We start from the raw sequence: 19,666 nt of genomic DNA, 5'->3' as shown, positions 1-19,666 counted from the left end.
AAAAAACTCCACAAAGTGATGCAGAACTGAGTTTTTTTTCACAAGCGGTTCGCCAATGGTAAGGTGGCGAGCACTTGTGAGAATATATAATGCGCAAGACCTCCTCCTGGTGAGGTTTCTAATTTAGGGAGGTCGCGACCACTTGAGTGTAGAAATCTGCCGTTCTCGTTGATGAAGCTGCCACTCAATTAGAATGTCAATTCGAGCGGCAGAAAGCAGCAGCGCCCTCTGGCGTGACGCGTAGTGCCGCTCATGCTGATTTTACAATGCGGGACAAACTCCTGGCACTAAAGATCAGTGAGAGCAGCGCAATTTAACAAACTCTGCCACTTGCGGAAGTCCTGTAGAGTGTGGAGTTTCGTGGAGTTCCGCAAGAGTAAAACTCTGCGAACTACACCAAGGCCGAATCAAAACGTGACAGATATCCTGTCTGCCTTATTTTAATTGCCACAGGATGTAATGCATTTTTAGTGGGCCGGGCAGGATACCCGTCACATTTGTGATGGAATAAACCATCGCTGAAATCTAAATCAGGCCTTTGATGTACATTGTGTCCAGTGTGACTAGCTGGGCTTGAAGGGTCTTGTGGTTTGTGGGTATCTCACTGCTTTGAGGTCACCACCAGGCAGACCTTCTCTCAGCTGTGACCTGTGCAGATCTTCCTTCCAGGCAGGACTTCTGTCAGCTGCGCCTTGTGCAGATCTTCATTCCTGGCAGGACGTCTGTCAGCTGTGCCTTGTGCAGATCTGCCTTACAGGCAGGACTTCTGTCAGCTGTGCCTTGTGAAGATCTTCCTGCCATGGAGGGGCTTCAGTCAGCTGTGCCTTGTGCAGATCTTCATTCCAGGCACAGGCTTCGGTAAGCTGTGCCTTGTCATGCAGATCTTCCTTTCTAGACAGGTCTTCTCTCAGCTGTGCCCTGTGCAGATCTTTCTTCCAGGCAGGGTCTTCTGTCAGCTGCGCCTTGAGCGGCTCTTCCTTCCAGGCAGGACCTCTGTCAGCTGTGCCCTGTGCAGATATTCCTTCCAGGTGGGGCTTCTGCCAGCTGTGCCCTGTGCAGATCTTCCTTCCAGACGGGGGCTTCTGTCAGCTGCGCCTCGTGCAGATCTTCCTTCCAGACGGGGGCTTCTGTCAGCTGCGCCTTGTGCAGATCTTCCTTTCTAGACAGGACGTCAGTCAGCTGTGCCATGTGCAAATCTTTCTTCCAGACAGGGGCTTCTGTCAGCTGTGCCTTGTGCAGATCTTCCTTCCAGGCAGGGCTTCTTTCCTCAATGATCAGTTCAAAGGTCGGGAGAGGTAGAACTGGGCCAGGTCATCTTCTTTATTGCAGTTCAACTGGTCAAGCCACAGACCTCGTGCTCTGAGAGGACAGAGAGTCTGGATTTTCTGAGCTCCGTAGAGCATTGTGACAGTTCTACCGCATCCAGCACACACTACAAGACTCCAAGAGTCAACGCTACAAGTGCTGCTGCAAGGTTTAATTCAACCACTGTATCTGAACATCCCCTGGCAAATTTCAACTAGAGAATAAACATCCTGCCTGAACCAGCAGAGCGCAGAAAGCTTTTCAAGCACCTCGAGGTACATGGACTTTCTCTATCTGCCGTAACTGAAGATGTTAAACCTTGGTAATATCAATCCCCTTCGGACAAGGTCCTCCATTTTACTATCAGAATGTAACTCATCCTGCGCAGACACAAACCCTCTAGTCCGTATTGCATGAAGCTGGGTGGTTCTCACCCAAAAGAAGGCCCTCCACAAATTGCTGACATTTTCTTACACCCCCTGGACAGCCGTGGCAACACACAGACCAACTACACCCCCTCAGGGATCACCCGTCCATCTGCCAGGATCAAGACTCAGATCTTTCAACCTTCTCTGTTACCGTCTTTGGAACGGCCCGTCTCTGGGTTCGTGGAAGCTCCACACTCAGTGAGCTCAGAGTTGCCTGCCTTGTAAAACCATCTCATGAGAGTGGAAGAAAAGAACATTAAGTGACACGCACTGCATAGACGTGTAAATAAATCTACTATTATCGTTCCATGTACCATTGTCCTACTGCTGATGTTTTGACATGGATGTTTTGCTGTCTATCACAGCAGCTTCTTCCTTTAAAATCTTACTCATCAGTTTGTTTTGCATCATACCTATTTACCTATGCACTGTTTCTGACCCTACGACATCTCTGGCAGGCATGCTGTGCTGTCTGTTGCTTCATAAATGGGAAGTAAATTGCTACTGCTGTAGCGTAGTTCCTATATTCCCAATAGGCTCTACGCATTGGAATAATATATCCTATAGATTAGACGTAGGACTGAGGTCGACAAGGTCTCTATTGAATATACTAAACTTAATGGTGAGTGTCAGCTAGCTCAGTGGTCACTAGAAACTTTCTCGAATTCACAAGCAGGGATTAGTTTCTGACAACCGCATAAACATGAGAACTTTGTTTCCCAAGAATGAGAAACATATCTCTAGAGTGGAGGAAACAATAGATACGTATTTTACTCAGTCAATCGTGCATGCTTAGTTTCTACAGAGTTGCAGAGAAATAGTAATACAGGCATTTTCAATAAAAAGGTTTATTGAACAGTCTTCTTTCTCATACAAGAGAAGTGAACTGCTACAATCGTTAAGCAGACTGCAAAGTATAATGCGTACAGCGAGAATAGTATTATAAAATAATACTGTAAGAGCATTGTATGGGTTCTAAGCCATATAAAAATACATACATAAATACACAGGCTAAAATACTCAACTGGTGCTTCTAAAATACGCCTACCCCGATGTACCTAACCTAAATCTAGTACAAGGGAAGAAGTAAGTATTGTGTAGAATAGGTTTAGATTTCTTTGCCAAGAATCTATCCAAGATTTCTCTAGGTTCTAATAAGCTCCATACCTTCGTTAGAAAGAAGGAGGTCTGGTATCTCTGTCTTGGGACTCGACTTCCCAACTCCCCGCAAGGGGAGCTTGGAAACACTGGAGCTGGATTCTCGGCAGGAGAAGAGACAGCTTCCTGATCAGTGCGTCAGCTGGAGGGTCGGCTTCCTTCAGCACTTGCTTTAGCGAGCTCCGTCGGGCAAGTGTATAGTCAAACTGCTCCGAACCACTGTGTCTTTCTAGAGCAAGTGGAGGTATATTTATACCTTGAAGGTGTCTAGGAATGCCACATTTTGACATAAAGTCAGGCATAATAACATCAGGAAAGAACCCCTTGGGAACAGTTGTTCTTTGCAAAGTACATGAGTTCTTGGACAAATCAATATTCGAGCAAGGGGAAGTTCCCTAACTGCTTAAGCTGATTTTCCAAGTAATCGTTATGACGTTTGGTACGGGTGGAAGTAGCCATGCCTATATTTGGTCTGCATGGGATATGTCTAAGTAAGGACTTGATTTCTATGCCTATATAAGGGCAATGTGAATCGTACCTATATAAGTACATGAATCGGGAAAATTCACTCGGAGCCTAAAATGCCACACAACACTGCAGGAAGAGGGCAGTGTCCTTGCAGTCAGATGCACTTGATTGGGATAAAAGGTACCATGTTTGTTAGAAAAGCTGCAACTATTAGAATAATACCATACCAAAAGCAGCACATATAATGCAATAACAGACCATGTACTAGAAAAACATGACGCAAACAATGCAATAACACAGGCCAGGTGTTGTGACAACCTGACGCAAACAATGCAATAACACAGAGCAGGCACTAGAAGAATCTAATGCAAACAATGCAATAACACAGGCCGTGCACTAGATGCAAACAATGCAATAACACAGGCCGGGCACTAGATGCAAACAATGCAATAACACGGGCCAGGCAGTAGGATTGAAGCAAATAATGCAATAACACAGGCCAGGCACCAGAAGAATCTAATGTAAGCAATGCAATAACACGGGCCAGGCACGAGGAGAATCTGATGCAAACAATGCAATAACACGGGCCAGGCCCCAAGAGAATCTGATGCAAACAATGCAATAACACGGGCCAGGCACCAAGAGAATCTAATGCAAACATTACAATAACACGGGCCAGGCACTAGGGTTGAAGCAAATTATGCACTAACACGGGCCAAGCAGTAGAAGAATCTGACACAAACACTGCAATAACATGGGCCAGGCATGAGGAGAATCTGATGCAAACAATGCAATAACACAAGCCAGGCACGAGGAGAATCTGATGCAAACAATGCAATAACACAGGCCAGGCACGAGGAGAATCTGATGCAAACAATGCAATAACACAGGCCAGGCACTTGGAGAATCTGATGCAAACAATGCAATAACACGGGTCAGGCACTAGAAAAATCTGATGCAAACAATGCAATAACATAGGCCAAGCATCAGGAGAATCTGATGCAAACAATGCAATAACACGGGTCAGGCACTAGAAAAATCTGATGCAAACAATGCAATAACACAGGCCAGGCACGAGGAGAATCTGATGTCAACAATGCAATAACACAGACCAGGGGTTGGGAGAATCTGACGCAAACAATGCAATAACATGCGTCAGGCACTAGAAAAATCTGATGCACACAATGCAATAACACAGGCCAGGCACGAGGAGAATCTGATATAAACAATGCAATAACACAGATCAGGTACTAGGGGAATCGGATGCAAACAATGCAATAACACGGACCAGGCTCTTGGATTGAAGCAAATAATGCAATAACATGGGCCAAGCAGTAGGAGAATCTGACACAAACAATGCAATAACACAGGCCAGGCACTTGGATTGAAGCAAATAATGCAATAACACGGGCCAGTCACTAGGATTGATGCAAATAATGCAATAACACGGGCCAAGCAGTAGGAGAATCTGACACAAACACTGCAATAACACGGACGAGGCACCAGAAGAATCTGATGCAAACAATGCTATAACACAGGCCAGACAACAAGAGAATCTGATGCAAACAATGCAATAACACAGCCAGGCACTAGGAGAATCTAACGCAAACACTGCAATAACACAGGCCAGGCACTAGGAGAATCTGATGCAATAACACGGGCCAGACACTAGAAGAATCTGATGCAAACAATGCAATAACTCAGGCCAAGCACTATGAGAATCTGATGCAAACAGTGCAATAACACAGATCAGGTACTAGGAAAATCTGATGCAAACAATGCTATCACACGGACTAGGCTCTTGGATTGAAGCAAATAATGCAATAACACTGGCCAAGCAGTAGGAGAATCTGACACAAACAATGCAATAACACGGGCCAGGCACTTGGATTGAAGCAAATAATGCAATAAAACGGGCCAGGCACTAGGATTGATGAAAATAATGCAATAACACGGGCCAAGCAGTAGGAGAATCGGATGCAAACAATGCAATAACACAGGTCAGGCACTAGTAATTAAAGCTCTTCTTTGTCTCGCAGTATCTGCCATTGAACCGGCATTGCAAAGATCACCCACTCGGAAAAGGTCGCGGGCGATTATAGTGCGGAACCGGGCATTCTCCCCTATACTACCAACAGGGAGGACCGCGGTGGAATTTGCCGGTCTAGTCCTGAGTTCCTGGACACGGGCGCGAGGTCTAGACCAGCTGTGAAGTGTGCCGGTTGATTTTAGAACCGAGGCACCAATGGATTTTCAGAGATTAGTTATGTTCTTTCTGTAGTCTAGTTAGATAGAAAGAGCACAATTTTGTGCCAGGCTTAGGCGCATGTTCGAGCGCTTCGGTGCGCCGGTTAGTTAGTTCGGTAATTTAGAACTGGAGAGAAATACCAATTTAAAGTGAATAGGAAAAAAGAAATATAAAGAGAAGAATTAACCCTTACCCATTGAATACTTCAGTTCCTGATTTCTTCGTTGCTTGGTTGATGACGGAGGCTCCAGAAGGTTTCTAAGGGAGAAGTAAGAAGAATTCAGAAGATAAGAAAGTAAGGCAGTGAGTGAATGAACGAATGAGTGAAAAAGAATAAATTAACTCACAGAGTCAAAGGGTGCGAAAATGTTGTTTATAATGCAGGTTACCAAAGAATAAAAGTTATATTGAAGAATAGATTAGGAGCAAAAGCCATGAGCTCTCTGGGTAAGGAATATATATATATATATATATATATATATATATATATATATATATATATATATATATATATATATATATATATAGAGAGAGAGAGAGAGAGAGAGAGAGAGAGAGAAAGTGAGAGAGTAAGAAAGTGGAGAAGGAATTGAAGGAAATTAGTAATGGTGTGCTTTTCTGTTACATCGATTTCCACTCATGCTTGAAGAGAGAGAGGGAGTAAGAAAGGCATAAAACGGAGTACGGCAGAAAGTAAGAAGTAGAGTGGAAGAGCCAGAAGGTCAGGCAGTCTCTTCTCTGTCCCATTCCCCTTTTTCCCGGCTGTGTTCACACGGCTACTAGTACACTCTTCAGTTGGTGGCTGTGGGAAAACCAGTGGTGGACTTTGGAAAATCTCATAGTTCTGCTCCGAATTTGGAAAATCTCATAGTTCTGCTCCTGGGAGTGTTGGCACTGTGAGTAACCACGACCCTTAACAGAGTGAAGTGCTCACGCCAATACTCACCTGAGCACAATGGGCTAAAGGGTTCAATTTAAAAAAAATTGGAAATATTCTTAAGGAGATTCAACAACAGTTGATAGGAGTCAGGGAGAAAAATATCGTAATCAAATTTTAAATGAAGGCCCACATTTCTTAACTCAGTGCTCATTGTACTTCATGTGTCGACCCACTGTCTTCCCAGATGCACAATCTTGTAGAGCTTCCATCTAGTCGTATCTCAATGGAGACGCAGCTTCATGGTCAATGCCCCTGGTCACCCAAGACTCCCCAATTTTATATAACTTCGAGGAATTCAAGAAAGTGTTTTTGTGAATTTTTGATAGTCGGATAATGAATTACTGGAGTAGAGGCAAGGGAATCGAGAGCGTGTCACTTACCTGGCCCAATTTAACCAACTTGTTGTAGAAACTGAATGGCCGGAGGCCAAAAGGGCAGCCTTGTTCTACTGGGGTATGAAAGATGACTTAAAGGATACGGTGTCACAGATCCCAAATCGCCCTACAGAAGTTTCAGCTTTGATTGATTTCGTTTTTGAGATAGACTATCCACAAACGGAAAGAAGGGGTGAAAGACAATGCAAATTTCGGCCCAGTGTACCACGCTTTGACCGGGTCAGCACAGAGGTTGTTAAATCTGGTGATAAAGAACATGCAGTTGAACCTATGCAAATTGGAACTATTAGAGGCCCCCTTTCCAAAGAAGAGAAAGCAAAGCATTGACAGAATAATCTATGGCTTTATTGTGGTATCAGTGAACATTTTGTAAAGAAATGTCCCAAGAAGCCAAAAACCTTCAAGAGGGAAAACTCTTTGCACCACTAGTAGAAGGAGTTGGGCTGGTGGTTGCTAACAAGGATACAACTCCAATTTCTCATCAGGTGGCCAATATTCTACAATCTTCCGCTCCACACCTTATTCTGACGAGGACCCTAAGATTTCAAGACCGAGTTCTTTCAGGAGTGGCCGTGATGCTGGACTCCGGTGCTACGGGGAACTTTTGTGACCTCAAATATGCCTCGAAAATTGGTCTGAGGCATTACCTAAAGAGAGAAGTGAGGCAGTTAGGGCTGTTGAGGGTACAAATGTATCTTCCGGCCCAATAACCAGTCATTGGATTTTCTTATGGTTTCAATATGACAAAGTCATATGGCAAGGTCCTGACTTTGTCATATTGAAACCATAAGAAAATCCAATAATATTGTTATCATAGTGATTTATGTTTTCTAATGTGATTCTATGGTTTAATTGCATAAACTGTATATAAATTGTAAAAAATACAGCTTTTTGGTATTAGTGTGTTAGGAGGATGAATGTGTGTAGTATGTATGAAAAAGATCTTTAGGGATAGTGTCTATGAATGAGTCTGAAAGGGAGGAGCAATAATAATCAGTAAATGTTTGTGTTCTCGTTATGTTTTTTTAAATGTTTTGTTGAAATATTTAAATGTAAAAAACTAAATGAAAAATGAAGTTTTGAAATGAAAATGCTAATCTAAAAGATGTATTCTAAAGATCAAACACTTCTCACATAGTGTTCTATTCGTGTGTGAGTCAGACAAATAATCTACGAATTAGGATTAGCAGCGCTGGCAACATTTTTGTGATATATATAAGGCAGGGTTTGGCCTTGCTGCTTGGGATCCCATACCCTGTGGTGATTAGTAACAGTCAAGAGTGGAGCTGCAGGGGCACTAAGAGGTGAACAGAGCCTCATTAACAAACAAATGGTCGTTTAAAGACCTGTGAAGTACTGGGGTGCCCGGGAGGCTGTGTCAGCCAGGCTGACACACAGGGGACAGGGGGTGGGAGGGGGGAGGACAGCAGGAACTGAGAGCCGGTGAGGTGGCAGGGCAGAGCAGGGAGTGAGAGCCCGGGTGAGGGAGGTGGAGGGCAGAGCAGGGAGTGAGAGTCCGGGTGAGGGAGGTGGAGGGCAGAGCAGGGAGTGAGAGCCCGGGTGAGGGAGGTGGAGGGCAGCAGGGAGTGAGAGCCCGGGTGAGGGAGGTGGAGGGCAGAACAGGGAGTGAGAGCCCTGTGAGGTGGGAGGACAGAGCAGGGAGTGAGAGCCCGGGTGAGGGAGGTGGAGGGCAGAGCAGGGAGTGAGAGTCTGGGTGAGGGAGGTGGAGGGCAGAGCAGGGAGTGAGAGCCCGGGTGAGGGAGGTGGAGGGCAGAGCAGGGAGTGAGAGACCGGGTGAGGGAGGTGGAGGGCAGCAGGGAGTGAGAGCCCGGGTGAGGGAGGTGGAGGGCAGAACAGGGAGTGAGAGCCCTGTGAGGTGGGAGGACAGAGCAGGGAGTGAGAGCCCGGGTGAGGGAGGTGGAGGGCAGAGCAGGGAGTGAGAGTCCGGGTGTGGTAAATAAATAAATAATACCCTATTTTTGAATGTATAAATGAATAACAGATAGCTCAATAAAATAAGAGTCAAGATTCGAGGTAGTAGAAGTTTCGCAGTTTTATTACAGCATAAAGGACAGGAACAGGACAACCTGCATAGGAATAGGATGACAGGGCCCAGCAGCGCTGCTGGTGTCAGGATCGGGGCAAAGGCAGGAAGGGATAACTTTTAATAACAATACATGAGCATATATACATAACGCAAACACATAGCATTACATTGCAGTAGGCGTAACAGTGGGTGGAGCAGAAGGCGTGACGCGTAGCAGTCGCGAAAGATAAGGGTGAAAGTGGGTGTAACAGGGCGTATACATAGACATGTGATGCAAACGTAACAGAATATGTCATGAATGGGGCGGAAACCATGGAGGGGGCTACCTAAGGAGCCGGGACCTCTAACCTAGTGGTGCGCGCAAACTGGCAATGACGTGTTACTAGGAGAAGCTGGGGGCTATGAACTCTGTGCTAGGAGCAGAGACTGAAGTCTGGAGAGTCAGGGCGACATGTACCTAAACAGTATCTAGTATCTGATGTTTAGAGAACATGTTGATATAAACTAGAAGTCAGGAGGGGAAAGGCTAACAGACACTAAGACTGGACCATGCATTATTCTTCATGTAGTGCGTGATGAGGAATACTAAATGACCGTTAAATGCAGTATTTCTCTAACGTGGAGACGTGAAGGCTAGACAATGACGGAAACTATCGATGCGATTCAGTAGCTTAGGAATGCAGAGAAGGAGGACTGAACTGATAACTGGAATCATAACATACTTTTGGCAGACTCAGAGGCAGAGCCAGGCTGAACCGGGCACTGCGTGGCAGGAAGTAAGTGAAGGGTCGAGGATACAGGTGGGGGCTGTATCGCTCCTTAGCGAGGCTTCAGGAGACAGGAGCTGAATCTGGTGTCCGGGCCCTTTTGAGGCCTAGAAACGGGGACTTTGCAATGAAATAACGTGCACACTGAGAAACGTGGCAACGTAGCTTTACATAGGCCTGATATTCGTAGTATTCACGAGAATTGGAGACTGGCATACTAAAGGTGGACACAACTGTAATTGCGTCATTAATTGAACATAGGGAATACATATGCATATTAATCATGCACACATAACATATGATGGATGACACGTAGGGACACAGAACATGGCAAAATCTACTTTTCCACATTCCCTCCTTGTCACTACGTTTCCATCAGGAAACATCAATTTTCATGATACCGTCTATCATTTCATACAGTATCATTTGCTCGTCTCGAATTTTCTTGGAACGAGATTTAGAACGGGGCTTGGGACTAGGAATACAAGAGGTAGCACAAATGCCGCAAATCGCAGGGCCACATTGTATACAGAGGCAGCAGCTGAATATGATCGCTACTGCAATACCTAGAAAGGACAAGACTTTCCATCCCCACGCGGAAATTATATTCCAGAACCAACCGGACCATGTCCAGGAGCCTGGATCTTGGTGTAACAGATGGGCAATTTTATGGAGTCTGGTTATAGCTGAATAAACAGACGGTGCGTTATTTGGAATGAAAATGCAGCAACTAGATCCGATGACTCTACAGGCCCCGCCCCTATCGGCCAGTATGACGTCAAGGACGAGACGATTCTGTAAAACGACAAATCTCATAGCAGATTGCTCTTCAGTTAAATTACCTAGAGCAGAGGCAGTCTCATTTACTACAGCTTCAAGGGTTCTGGTTAACCTACGGATCAGTTTACTATTCTGGATAGGTCCTATAAAGAAGAAGAAACCTCTGTTGAAATCTGTATACTGTTCTAGAGCAGTTTCAGTATAATCGACAATTGGGGACTCCCTTCTATGTCTAATGTGTACTAGATGTGTGCTTCTATGATAATCAGGTGGGGCTAGGAAAACTGGTGGCAGTAGGAAGGCAATGTAACAGGTTCCCTCCCAATCGAGGGGCAGACGAACATATGCAGTTTGACCACAAATAAAATAAGAATGACGTGAAGCTTTGAAGATAGATTTCCCACTGTCACTATACTTGACAATAGTAGTACAATCACTATGTCCTACATGTACAGAACCATTATTTCGGACACATAATTCACCTCTGACTGGCAGTACTGAAATAGCAGGTAAGTCTGGAGTGGAATCAGACTGAACATTCAGGACCATGAAATTCGACGAATAATTACCTAAATTATACACTTCATTTTCTAGATCTAAACCTATTCTGTGGGGGAGACCTTGCTTGTCTGGGAAACATGTACTGTTAAGAAAAGACATATCTGTTGAGGATGACGTTAACGTGGACCATGCTCCACACGAACCATTATGTGAAAATGGATAAGGAAAAAGTGGCAGGACTCCCTTCGGTGTCTGGAAAGGGGGGAGTCGACCACACACCCAACAATTAGTGGCATTGCTGGTCTGGTGTGAGTAATGTAACATGCGGATGAATGAGTTATTTCGCATAGCGAGGCGGTAAGAGAGTTCATGAGGAGGTAGGTCACTAAACATGTGCTCTACAGTAGCATTAGCAGACTTATTTACATGAGAAACTGGGAAATACAGGTAAAATGCATAACTGGTGCAGGAAATCATAATGCTGAGAAATAATATGAAACATAGAAAAATTATACATCGGATTGAGTTTTGACTGACTCTCTCACTATGGGGGTCTATTTTATACATGTCAGAAACAGTCTAACCGTTTCACCTAGGGGAGGACTTAGACAATCAAACTGGCTGACTTATTTTACTAGACCGGAGTTTTAGCTTGTACTCCTGTTGCGGAGTTTTCTCTAACAGGGGAGGGTTCGTAGCAACATTGTCTTTTGCGGGACAGTCCTTGAGAACAATGCTTTGGCAATCCTTCAAATCCTGGGAAATGTTCTTTAAGACGGGTTTCAGTCCATTAAGCTTTTTTATATGAGAAAGGTGCACCCAGCCTTTGCGACCTTCCAACTTCACGGCTGTACGGGTGGTGAGGAGGACCTGTCGGGGCTCTTTCCAGCGAGGCTCCAGCGGACTTGATCTGTCAAAATTCCTGACCATCACCATGGATCCTGGAACGATTTCATGCGGTGCCACCTCGGTATTGTCTGGAAATGCGGCGGCAACCTGTGAACGACATGAGTTGAGGGCAGACATCAAGGAAGCTAGGTAATCTGTCAGCATATTACTTGAAACATCGGTAATACTTCGGGGTCTAGGAGTACCCCACATGTTAGGGGGGCGGCCGAATACGACCTCGTACGGGGACAGACCTGATCTGGAATGTGCGACCATGCGCATATAAAATAAAGCGACTGGCAGAGCTACTAGCCAGTCCACACCTTTTTCTTTGCATACTTTGGCGATACGGATTTTCAGAGTCTGATTATGTCTCTCTACGAGACCGGCTGCTTCAGGATGGCGTACACAATGAAACTTCCACTGGTACCCTAACAACAGGGAAACATGCTTCATGAGTTCAGATGAGAATGGCTGGCCGTTGTCAGAATATACGACTCTAGGGAGTCCATAACGAGGGAAAAACTCACGAACCAGCTGCTTGGCAGTGGTCGCGGCTGTGTAATCTGGGACTGGATATGCTTCTGTCCACCTGGACAAAGCGCATACAACTACAAGGACATACTTGAAACCTCGACATCGCTCCATCTGAATATAATCCATCTGGAGGACTTCAAAAGGGTGGTCAGGGGGCTGGAATCCACCTTGTTCCACCGGGACACTTTTACCTGGATTAAACTGACAACATATCATACAGGTACGGACTTTCTGCTTGGCTGCAGCTCGTAAATGCTTGTTGAACCAAATGTTCTGGATACTGTCTAACATAGCTTTTTCTCCTAAATGTGCTGGACTATGTGCGGTATTAATAATGACTTGAACCATAGAGTCGGGGAGAAACCATGTGGCTCTACCCTTCGTTAACCATCCTTGATCTGTCTGGACCCCTCCTTGTTCGGACCATTTCTTGATTTCTTCAGGAGTAGCATGTAACTGTATGTCTATGACATCTTGTGTAGGGTCTTTAACTGTCATACATGTAGTCGGATCTGGAGTATGTGTCTGATTAACTGGAATGTCTGGAGTCTGTGCTGTAAGCTTGGCTGTGCGGTCTGCTAGGTCATTACCCTGGGAAATAATGTCAGTAACTTTCGTATGTGCTTTGCACTTCATGATAGCGATAGATGTCGGTAAATGTATGGCATCTAACAGAGCTTGAATAAGGAGACCATGCTGAATCTTGGTTCCATGAGAAGTCATGAAACCTCTCTCCTGCCAGAGCACTCCGAAGTCGTGTACAACTCCAAATGCGTAGCGTGAATCTGTGTAAACATTAACTTTCAAGTTCTTGGCGTGTATACAGGCTTGTGTCAGAGCAACTAGCTCTGCTGCTTGAGCGGACAGAGTGTCAATACGGTGTGTCTCAATAACTTCGGTGTCAGTAGTCACTGCATACGCGGCGACTAGTTCTCCTGTACTAGTTCTCATACATGAACCATCCACATAAAGTGTCAGGTCGGGATCTAATAACGGAATATCTGTCAGATCTTGTCTTGGTTTTGTCGTAATGTTAACTACTTCCACACAGTCATGTGTGGCAGAATTCGGAGTAACTGATGGTAACAGTGTAGCAGGATTTAAAATGTTGCAGCGTCTGATTTCTATGTGTGGCTGGAACAGTGTCAATTCATAACCTGTTAAACGTGCAATTGTCAAGTGCTGAGTTTGTGTTCGGTTTAAAAGAACTTCCACGGAGTGTGGAACTTGTACTGTCAAGGAGTGTCCTAATACTATGGAATCACTTTGTCTGATAGCTAGTGCTGTGGCTGCAACTGACTTGAGGCACGCAGGCAGAGCCTGGGCTACAGGATCTAATGTGCTCGAAAAATAAGCACATGGCTTGTATTGTCCTGCTTGATCTTGTGTGAGAACAGATAATGCTGTACCTTCGCGTTCAGTGACGAAAAGTGTAAAAGGCTTACTGTAGTTCGGTGTAGCTAGAACTGGAGCTTGGCATAAAGCTTTCTTTAACTCAATGAAACTAAGTGTATGTTCAGATGTCCAAGGGAGGACAGTCGGTACGGCTGCCTCCTGTGTCGTTAACTGTATCAGTGGCTTGGCTAGAAATGCATACTGAGGAATCCATTGTCTGCAATAAGAAGTAAGGCCGATAAAAGCACGTACCTCCTTCTGGGTCTTGGGCTGAGGAAGACTCGCTATTAACTGAATACGGTCTGGTGTCAACTGCCTACCCCTCTTGGACAGTAAGTGTCCTAAGTATACCACTTGCTGGACACAGAATTGGAGCTTAGAAGGGGACACCTTGTGCCCCATCTCGGCCAGGAAATACAAGACTGCAAGGGATGCTTGCTCGCAAGCACGTTCAGAACGGGCTGTGATCAGTAGATCATCGACATACTGGAGCAGAGCAGTGTCAGTTGGCATGTGAATGTTGTCTAGTTGTCTTTTAAGTGCTTGACTGTAAATGCTAGGACTTTCTGTGAAACCTTGAGGAGCTCGTGTAAACATATAGCTCCTTCCATTTAAACAAAATCCGAAAAGGAACTGGCTGTCTGGATGAATAGGGACACTGAAAAATGCGTTCTTGAGGTCGATTACAGTAAAGAACGTGGCTTCGGAATCAATGGCTGTTAATAGGGAAGAGATGTCTGGGACAACTGGGTACTGAGGAATAATACACTTATTAAGTTCTCGTAGGTCAATCACTAATCGATATACTGGGGGTGCATTTGGATCAGTACGTTTCATGACTGGAATGATCGGAGAATTACATACATTGGAGTCAGTTTCTACAACCACTCCTTGAGCCATGAGCTCGTCAATAATTTTGGATAAGGCTGCTACAGCCTCAGGTGGCAATCTGTACTGTCTGATTCGTGGTAACACTACACCTGGCTTGAGAGTCACACGATAGGGTGTGATTTGCATATAACCTACATCAGTTGGACCTTGTGCCCATAAATGCTGTGGAACATTAGACAGTCTTGAATCAAAATCTCGTAATACATAGTGACCCTTAAAGTCACGTAGGAACAATCGTATTCCCTCTGGGGAACAGCATATAACTGCACCTAACTCTTTCAGTGTCTTAATGCCTAGTAGATTTTCTGGACATGACTTAGTAAGTAACAGATCAGTAGTGCGGGACAATGGACCTACTTCTAGGGAAACTGGCTTTGAAATCTCATTTACGATAGGTTTTCCTGAAAATCCAAGGGAAACATTTCTTGAGCCTGAGAGCGGAGCCCCTGGAACTTCGGCATGACTAATTGTGGTCCTACTTGCCCCTGTATCAATCAAAAACTTTCTGTCTTTCCCTAATACTTGACTATGAACATAGGGACCTTCTTGATCTACAGGTATCTCGATGAGAGGCAAGCCTACCTCCCTCTCTAGGCTGTTTCATGAATACTGCTGGTACTCTGGATACTCTGACTGTGCATACTGGTACATCTGTTGTGTGACATGCTGTGTTGCAGCAATAGGCTGCGGTGCTGTAACTGTCTGTGGTGCATTCTGTGGCTGAGGAGTCTGTGAAACTTGTTCTTGTCTAGGCGGACGTGGTCTTTCTTTAGTTTTACCGGTAGCTATGTTGTGTTTCAGAACTGCACACTCGTTTATAAAATGGCCTGGCTGTTTACAATAATTGCAGTTCCCTTTAACGGGAGCTGCAGGATGACTGGCTTGATTCGGACCCCTCTTCTGACTGTCTTGAGGAACAGATTGTGCAACTAGTACTTTCATTTTCGTGTCTTTCATACGTTTTCTTTCGTGTTCTTGCTCTTCTCTAATTCTATTCTGGTGGTATTGGAGCATTTGCAACATCTGGGACGGGGTATTAGCTTGCCAGGTACTTTCGACTTTCAAAACTCGATTTTTAATTTGTGGACTTGAATTCTCGACTAATTTAGTGACAAAAAGGTGAGGGTATGACTCACTACTTGTCTTGAGGCCACTGTTGATGCTAAAACATTTTTCAAATCTAGAATAAAAGTCACTAATATCTTCGTCTTGTTTCTGTTTACAGGCTGAGATTGCATCCCAGTCTTCTTTTCTAGTTGTCAATAATCTGGGTAAAACTTGAATCAATAATTCTGGTAATTCTTTACATTTATCTCCAAGACCGGTACCTGGTACTCGTATCTTATCTTCAGCTTCTAGGACTGCCCAATCGATCTTTTTCTCTCCCACCTCCCAGTCTTTTTCCTTGAGCTTTTCATACACCCCTGCAGGCAACAGAACTTTTAACATTTTAATTATATCTGGATACGTGTATTCTCCCATACGGAGCATGTCTTTTAATTCTCTATGGAACCCTGCTGGATCTTTATCATGACAGGGAATTAATTTCTTCATCTCAAGAAGTTCCATCTTTGTTATTGGAGTGTATACAAACACTCGTTGCATTTCGCCACCCGTTCCTCTAACTGGGTGGACTTCTCGTAACGGATTCTGTCTGTCTATGTAAAATGGTTTACTTTCTGGGGGTGAGACATGAACAAAATGCGGGTTCAGAAACGTTCTATATTTGTGGCGCTGTTCTAGAATGACACTAATTAAGTCGGTACCTAGACCTCTCCACCTATGCTGGAGTAGCTCGTTCAGGATATCATGTAACGGGCCTGGATCAGAGTGTTGACCCTCATACAGAGTAATGAGGTGCTGGATCATATACATACCCACCAGTCGTTGCTCGGCTGGGGGCAGTTTCAGAAACATTTGTGCCACTATTTCGTCTGGAAAAGTGGTAGAATCAGTAATCCATCGGACTGCTGATCGGGCTATTTCTTGTTCATGCATAGTACTTAACTCACTGTAACCGATTCGTGATTTCAGAATGTGATCGGTAGCTTGAAATACTTGTTCTAGAGAACCTTGTTCTGGTGCTGGATGATGGAAAGTAGACTTGGGTTCTAGACGTAAATGGCGATCTGGAAATCTGGGTTTTCCTACATACGCTATTCTGGCGGGATTCTCGTCCTCTACCTCTTCAGTATCAGAGTTACTTTCTTTCTCGCTTACCTGTGCTGCTTTACGTTGTTCGTGTAACTTTATTATTTCTTTACGGATTTTCTTGTACATACTCTCCATAGCACTGATAGTCTTGTGCTTACCCTCGGCTATACTATTACTCCACTTCATCAGGGCTTTCATTTCGGCCTGATTTTTGGACGGGTAATCTTGTTCTCTTATTAGACAATTAATCAGAAACTTTAATATCATGAGCTGGGTCTCAGCTTTCCTTTGGGACATGACATCACTAATACTTTCTGGATCTTCCCCTGTACGGATGAAACAATATATTCTGTCTAGATCTTCCTTCATATCTGGTAGGGTGACTAGATACTCGGCCACATTTCTTACGCGTAATGAATATAAAACCATATCATTTTCACCTGGGACTGGATCATAGCAGCATTCAGCAAGGGATTTTCTTATTTCTGCAACAGACAGTCTGGGCGTGCGTTGTGACGCTTGCATATGTAATTCGGCTGTCGTTAAACGCTTGTGCGGCGGCGGGGTTCGAGGAGGACCTCCCCCTGCGGCCCCTAGACTAGAATCATCAACTGATGCTTTTCGTGCTGGCAGAGTGGGAAATGGAAATGCGGGCTGGACTTGTATGGCGGGCTGGACCGGGGGTACCGTAACAGGTACTCCGGTGTCTGGAGGAGCAGGAATTGCCTGGTTTACAGGGACTGGATGAGCAGGAACAGGATTTGCATATTCTGGGACTGTGTCGTCCAAATAGGACGAAATAAAAATATCAGCTGCGGTCGGTTTGTGACGTAACTTGATCGGAACTAATGGTGGCGGGAAATTACTGGATGCCTCTGGGGTCGCTTTTGGCAAGCCCTCGGCAAGGAGAGGATACATACCCCTAATAAGGGCATGCCTCTGTCTGTCTGACTGTTCGGCTTTGACTTGTTCACCTATCTCGATTAATTCTTTTTCATGAGCTCGTTCCAAGGATTCTCTACTTAATTCTGACTTTCTGATTTCTTTTTCGGTTCTTTTATGAGCTTCTTTACGCCATAACTCGATGGCATCTTTCTGTGATTGTCTGGCTTTCTTTTTCCATAATGCTTCTTCTACTCGCATGATGCACTCGGCATCCCATGTACCCGATACGGGCCATCTATACTTTTCTTCTAACTGTTTGGTATACTCTACCCATAAATCTAGATACAATATGGCGCTTATGCCATGCTTCTGATACATAAAATGACCTGGACTGTCCCTAGGCGGAACTGGAACTGCTGCTTCCAGCAGACCCTTTCTAGTTTTTAACTGACGTAACTTCGAAAAGAGTGGCATGACTGGACTGTAATCTAGACACAATACAATACACAATGAACACGATACTTATTCCCCATTCATACCACGACATTAAAATACATGAAAAACATTTAGAAATAACAGTTCGAACAGAATACTACCTGGAATACGGACTCAGAAAAACAGAATGCATGAATTTTCTCGAGAACAGAACTGACTAGAACAGAAACTAGATGCACTGCTGAAACAGTACGAAACTTACCGGTCTCATAAAGAGACACGTCAGGACCCGCATCCACCGAAGTGGACACTTCGTTTGTGGGACTGTGTACCACCAACCCACGGACCAGAGTCAATTAAATTGACCCTGTCTAGATACTACCCCAGTAACGGTACTCACCGGGCAGCAAGAACGGAAGGCCTCGGACTGGACTGGACTGCTTCGACGACGGACGACGAACTTCGGACTTCAGTTACGGGTGGACCTCCGGATACCTCGGACCTTGGACTCTTGGCTTGGGCTCTGGTCGGGACTCGCCGCGTTCCTCCATCGCCTCGTCTGGATGCTGGACCGCCTCCTACGTCTCCTCCGTGGGCCTGAGGGATACTTGAAGCAGAAATATCTGCATGTGCACGGTATGGTTCCGTCACGGCTGCAGAGGGTCAGGGGGTCGGCGTGGCTTCACCGGCGCGTGGGGAAAGGGCAAGTCCCTATTCGGGCGCCATTATGTGGTAAATAAATAAATAATACCCTATTTTTGAATGTATAAATGAATAACAGATAGCTCAATAAAATAAGAGTCAAGATTCGAGGTAGTAGGAGTTTCGCAGGTTTATTACAGCATAAAGGACAGGAACAGGACAACCTGCATAGGAATAGGATGACAGGGCCCAGCAGCGCTGCTGGTGTCAGGATCGGGGCAAAGGCAGGAAGGGATAACTTTTAATAACAATACATGAGCATATATACATAACGCAAACACATAGCATTACATTGCAGTAGGCGTAACAGTGGGTGGAGCAGAAGGCGTGACGCGTAGCAGTCGCGAAAGATAAGGGTGAAAGTGGGTGTAACAGGGCGTATACATAGACATGTGATGCAAACGTAACAGAATATGTCATGAATGGGGCGGAAACCATGGAGGGGGCTACCTAAGGAGCCGGGACCTCTAACCTAGTGGTGCACGCAAACTGGCAATGACGTGTTACTAGGAGAAGCTGGGGGCTATGAACTCTGTGCTAGGAGCAGAGACTGAAGTCTGGAGAGTCAGGGCGACATGTACCTAAACAGTATCTAGTATCTGATGTTTAGAGAACATGTTGATATAAACTAGAAGTCAGGAGGGGAAAGGCTAACAGACACTAAGACTGGACCATGCATTATTCTTCATGTAGTGCGTGATGAGGAATACTAAATGACCGTTAAATGCAGTATTTCTCTAAC

General features: G+C 45.0%; 1 protein-coding gene across 2 annotated transcripts in view; it reads right to left on the bottom strand.

The window, feature by feature from the left end:
- The window catches only part of LOC144828241 (uncharacterized), a 57,404-nt gene that overhangs the window by 5,836 nt on the left and 31,902 nt on the right, over nt 1-19,666 (bottom strand). For both annotated transcript variants that reach the window (XM_078686330.1, XM_078686394.1), the window contains one exon: nt 5,801-5,865. The gene's annotated coding sequence lies outside the window, so the exon portion shown is untranslated. The remainder of the gene's footprint in view (nt 1-5,800; nt 5,866-19,666) is intronic.

The sequence above is a fragment of the Lissotriton helveticus genome, chromosome 1_1 (assembly GCF_964261635.1).
Source record: "Lissotriton helveticus chromosome 1_1, aLisHel1.1, whole genome shotgun sequence".
Lineage (NCBI taxonomy): Eukaryota > Metazoa > Chordata > Amphibia > Caudata > Salamandridae > Lissotriton > Lissotriton helveticus.
The sequence above is the reverse complement of the archived record's forward strand: the minus strand, read 5'-3'. Positions and strand labels throughout refer to the sequence as shown.